The sequence below is a fragment of the Chinchilla lanigera genome, unplaced genomic scaffold (assembly GCF_000276665.1).
Source record: "Chinchilla lanigera isolate Chin_1 unplaced genomic scaffold, ChiLan1.0 scaffold00032, whole genome shotgun sequence".
In the NCBI taxonomy this organism is placed as follows: domain Eukaryota; kingdom Metazoa; phylum Chordata; class Mammalia; order Rodentia; family Chinchillidae; genus Chinchilla; species Chinchilla lanigera.
In genome coordinates, this window is record NW_004955433.1 from 2,084,104 (window position 1) to 2,090,103 (window position 6,000).

Genomic DNA, 6,000 nt, shown 5'->3' on the forward strand with positions numbered 1-6,000 from the left:
GCTGTCTCCTACTTTCTCACGGACTCTGATCAACCTTATGTTGTTCTTCTTTGCATCATCTTGCAGATGTTGGATGGATTTCTTGGTTTCATGGCCCCTTGCTATTTTTAAGAAATCTTTCTTTTTGGGGTCACTAACCACAATCCTGTCTTCTTGGTATGATATTCTTTCCTCACCTTGGTTCAATCAGCTGCATATACTTTCAATGAAATTTTTAATATCCTGGATATCTGTTTGAATCTGTTTCATGGATTTCATTTCTTTCCTGTATTGGGCATTCATGGTTTCCATTGTTTTCCTATGTCCCTCTATTATTTTATCTGTGACTAATTCATTGGACAGGACCCTCATTTTGATCATCATCTCTTTTTTTTACCTGAGAGGTTGATTTTTTTCCATAACCTCAACTGTGTTTTACTTCTGCTGATATTTCAGAAAGTTCACATGAGTGGCTTCTGATTCCTCTATCTTGTAGTCTCCTGGACTTGTCCTGGGTGGACTGGAGGTCTGGGTTTGCATTTTGCTTCTCCATCTTGTCATTTTCTATTTTTTATTTTAATTTGTTTTCTGCATTGATGCTTGTAAATTATTTACAGTAGTTAGCTTTATCACTATTATCAAGGCTTCCCTAGGAAATATCTAGTCCTCAGAGATGTTTTTTATGTGTAGCTGGCTCTTGGTCTTTGTGTTTTTCCCAAGATCCTAACTTCATAATTCATTGAGGATGAGTAGTTGGCTCAGCATTTGTACTGGACTATAGTGATGCTTATAACCCCAGACAATCACACTGATGTCATACAAGGGAGAACAAGTCATTACAACAGGTATGGCATCCTGGCTAATGTAGTACAATTAGCAATAACATTAGCATCAAGCACAGCCTAGAAAGTGACAAGCTGTGATAACTATTAATTTGGTATCTTTACCCATGGGAGCAGTATCTACAATTATATGATAAAATTCATCATAAACTAGGAACTTGTATGCAATAAGTTGCTCCTTAGTTGAGTGACTTTACTCAACTAAGTAATTTAAGAGGGATAGGGGACAAAGCAGAGAGATAAATGAAGAAAAATATAGAAGCAAGCCTGGAGGACAAATGATAATCACCCAAACTTTGAGAAACTAGAGTAGAGAACAGGAGAGAAAGAATGAAGGAGAAAGCAGAAGAATATCAAAGTAAATCAGAAAGACTATAGATAGTGATTACTCACTTGAAAATATAAAAACTTAAGAAAGTTAAGGGAAGAGAGAACAGAGGCAAGTAAAATAAATAATAAAAGTAAAAACCTAAACAAACAAAAATTAAATAAACAAAAACAACCAGACAAAAAGAAAATGAAGCAAAGAGAAAAAACCTAATAAAGTTCCTCTGGTGTCCACAGTTCTGTGGTCATGCTCAAATCAGAGCCCAGATCTGTGCTGGGTAACCCTGGCAACCCTGTAGTAGGATTAGTGCTGGATGCCAGGGCAGGAGACTTCAGATGTGGGGCCTGGGGCCAGAGTCTTCAGCTAGTAACCCACTGAATGTCCCTCATCAGCCACCCACCCCAATTTCTTCTCCATATCCCTTTCCCAGTTGCTCTGGTGCCCTCAGACAGGCTGTTCCTGGTGCTTGCACAGCTTCCTTTGATCCACTTCCACTGGCACATCTCTGTCCTCTTGCACTGCTTGTTGAAGTGTGGGGTGGGGTGCTGTGGGCTGACTGACTGCTTCTGCCTATGCCATGGAGATGGCCCAAGGCTGCTTGATACCACTTCAATTTTCTCTCCAGTGTGGGGCAGTGCCCCCCTCAACTACTCTGCCACAGTCCAGGGCTCCTTAAATCCCATGCATCAGTGTCTTTTTCCCAAGCCACTGGTTGGAGGCACCAGGGTGGGAGTTGGGGGGGGGGAGGAGTTGCGCTTCCACTCACTACTTTCACCGCCAGTACTCTGGTCCCTAACCTTGCTGACTCAGTGCTTCTGCTGCTTCCATGCATACTGCACAAGGCTGCTTGGTCCTCCTTCAATCTCCTCTCCCATGGGGTGGGGTGGGAGGGTGCCAACTTCCCACTCATTGCTTGGTTGTGGTCCAAGGCCATGCACCAGTGTCCTTCTCTCAAGCCACTTGTTGTGGGGCAGGAAGGGCCACTCACTGCACTCACTGCCATGGTCCCTAACCTTGTTGTCCCTGGAGGTTCTAGTTAGCCACTCTGGTGCATGAAAAAAACCTGGCAGCCTGTTGGGAAGGGAGTAGTTCCCTGGGCACTCACCCCTGTGTATGCTGGTGAAATTTGCTGCTAGGCTGCAGCATCCTCTGTTTAGAGGAAAGCAAAAGAGATAAAGGGCCTTATATCCCAAATCCATCCTATGTGGCTTCAGTTAACCACACTATTTCAGTCTATCAGTTTGTTTTTTTTAAACTTCCCACAATGGTGAACCTGCTCTCCTGGCAGTCAGGAGTTTCACTGGCAGCCCCATGGGCTGGACTGTTATTCTGTTAACAGTCCTATATCTGTGTTTTGTTCAATCTACAAGTCTTTTATTTCAGATTGATTTGGCATCAGGATGTATGTCCCTCCCTTTTTTCCAATTACCTGTGGTTTTAGTTGATTTTCCCCAAGTAGGTCCAATGTAGCTCCTTCTCTATTTAGCCATGTTGAAATCAACCTAAAAACAATTTGGTGGCAGTTTGTATATACAGATGTTTCTTAATCAGGGCCTACCAGAGACCAGGCACTGTGTTTGATGTTTTATGCAGTTACAGTCATCCCAACAACCCTGAAGGTGTATTTCTATTTTATAGATGAGAAACTGAGACTTAGATGTTAATTTACCCAAAATCATTTTTACAATCAGCAGTCCTGATATTTGAAATCAGCACTCTCTGCTTTGAGGACTCTCTGATTTTCTATTGCAGATGGTCCTCACTTGCCTATGTGTGTCCCCGACTCCTTGCCATTCCAGATGCACAGGCTGGATTTAACCTTATGCCTCCTCAGTGGAGCTCAGCAGCTGATAGGAGGTAGTGTCAAAGTGGCCTGCTTCCTCAAGTGACAAATTATGTACTGTCTTATACTGTGGTTCAGAATTTCTCTCCAGAACTAATCTCCAACTGACCACTGTAGCAGCTGGCTTAATCATGTTCCCTTTCGTGGTCCATTCCCTCCCCTATTTCCCTGAATCTCTCAATAAAATTTTATAAAATTAAATCTTTATTTTAAGCTCTGTTTTTAGGGGAATAAACATTATGATACCAGAAAAGTAAGCTGGGTTCCTATGAGGGAGCCCTCATAGTACAACAGAAGAAGCAGTAAGACATGAACAATTAATCTCCCTCTTATATAGTGAATATAACATTAGGAAGAGAGGGGTTTTTATGAGACTGATGACAGATAAAGAAGAGATTTTGAACTACTCATTAAAATGAAGTGTCACGGGTGTTCTACTGTCCTGTATTTCCTTGCTGAAAGAAACTGTCAGTGAGGCATTGGTTGATTAGCTTTGTATGTCTATATGTGTTTTCATGAGAAACTACATTGAAGATATCAATATGTAATACAATAAACATTGTTAATTCCCTACCACTCTGTTTGTAACTCTGTAAAGTCTGTACTGATCCTATGCTATTTTGTAAAATGTTGTCGGTCTGTTAGTATTTTCCTCCTTTAATTTCTAAAATTAAAAAAAAAAAAAATGAAGTGTCATAGGGGAATCCCAGGAAAAATTGAGTTAACTTCTTCCCAGGTAGAAAGAAGGTAGGATTTTCTTACTACAGGAATCTGTCATGTGTTAGACAGAATCCCTTCGTTTACAACTCTTTTCTGTGGGACATACATAATTTCTGTCCCCCAAGTTGTCATGCATGATTTTTTTTTAAACTTTGTTGTGTATATTCCATATTAAATGAAAGCTTTATATCTGCTGATGTTTGTACTCGAAGCCTGCTTTATGGGCATGTGAGAGAGGGCCATCCACCTGGTCTAGTGCTCTTAATAGTTGTGAAAGGGTACCAGATACTCCCACTTTGCAGTAGGTCATAGAAACTGTGCAGCCATTTCTGTTCTTACTAATTAAAAATTGCTTGAAGTTTGAATTTTCACGATATGGCAGAAATCAAGCTGAAAGATGAAAAACAAAGTATCTAGGAAAATGAAATCCAACAAAATCTGGCATTTCTGGAATTTTCTGGGGTTTGCCATTAAAGATCAGCTGCAGAGAGAGCAGGAGGAGAGCAGGATGGCTTGAACTCGCAGGTGCATTGGGTTAGGGTTAACTGCTGGAATGGCTGTTTGACTCAACCAGCAAGTGGTTTAGGTGACCCGGAAAATCAGTAGTAAAAAGAATGAGTGGTTTGAAACAGGTTTTTTTTGCATCAGACAAGCAAGCAGGCTGAGTTCCTAATGACACCAGCATGTACCACTTGTGTAATTTCTCCTGGCTGCTCATTAATCTGACAGTCCCAGAAGGCCAGCACTGCTAGGGTCCCTATATCACCAGTGAGGAAATTTGGGATGAACAGGTTAAATAGCAGCCATGCCCTTTACCAGTAAGTGTAAGCCTGGATTTGAATCCTAGTCTTAGGCTATGATGTGAAGTTTAATTACAACATACAACCCCACAACCAAGGAAAATAGCTTTGTACCCTAAGAGGCACAAGGAGGCCAATACTGTGCAGAAAGGAGCAGTTGGAGAAGTGAAAGTGGAAAGGCTGCGTCCCTGTGGTGCAATCCTTTGTGGAATAAAGTTCCCCATTCCCCGAGGTATGGGGGTTGTGGTGGGAGCAACAGGACATAAACATCTGCAGACCTAGGGGAGCCCATTCGGGGGTTTCCTGGGCCCATCATGCTTCGCAAGCACATTTTCCATTGCTTTTACCAGGCTGTGTCATGTTGTCAGGGTCTTCCTGCTAAGCCTGCAGGGCTGGAATGCTGGCTTCCAGGAGAGAGGAAATGAATGGAGAGTCTCAGCTTGGCTTCCTTTTTGCCTGCTTTAATCTAAATATGGGCATTATGAGTAAGAATGTGGTTGCAGGATGATGAGGTTCTGACATGTATAAAAACCATTGCTCTCGGCTGTCACTTCCAACCAACTAGGAGGTGAATTCACTATAGGTACATCCCACTGCTAGTGCACACTCTGCCCCCAAACTCACATCGTCTGGGTCAATGATGACACTGGTACTTGGGTACTGGAAGAATCTCAGACAGAATATATCTGAATATTCTCCATGCCACAAGCACTTTTGCTCCATCTTCATGCCTAGGGATGGTCTGGCAGTTAGGCACTTAGGACCCCTAGAGATAAGACCTGAGTTCACCACACATCTCATCTGGCTAACTTCACTAGTTTATTACATTATTACTCCCTGTTGGGGTTAGCAACCTCTGAATTAGATAACTATTAATTTTAAAATATTGATTATGTGTTAGGTGTCACGTACCTTCTCTCTTCTACTTCAAAACCAAAACCACACAAACTTCTGTAATATTCCCACCATCTTCTTCCCCTTCATCCTTATAGACCTTTTCTGATCTCTATTATAAAAATTTTCACCCAGTTAAACCATCTTCTGTCAATTTGGTTATTTTCTCAAATCAGCTGTCTTATCTCTCTTATTCATTTCCACCCACAAACATGTGAACTGTAATCTACATTCACTGCCATTTCTTTACCTCCTACTCCTTGGACTGTTTGCAATTTTGGATTCTTTTACTATACTGAAACACTTCTATTAAAAGTCACTAAAGAGTAAGTAAGTCATAAAATCCAATTCTCTGTTCTCAATTGTCACTTTTCTCAATGTTTTGCCAGTTTTCTTTCTGGAAAATATAAAAAATTGAAAGGGAAAAAAATCATTGTATTCCTCTAACATAGCAATTTAAAAAATCCATGAAAATTGGATTTTTTCTTTTTTTGGACATAATCCTTCTGACATTTTTGAAGATCTCCTTCAAGGTTTAATGCTTTGCATGTATATTGGAGCTGACCCACTCATTCAATAAATAACCACTAAAGC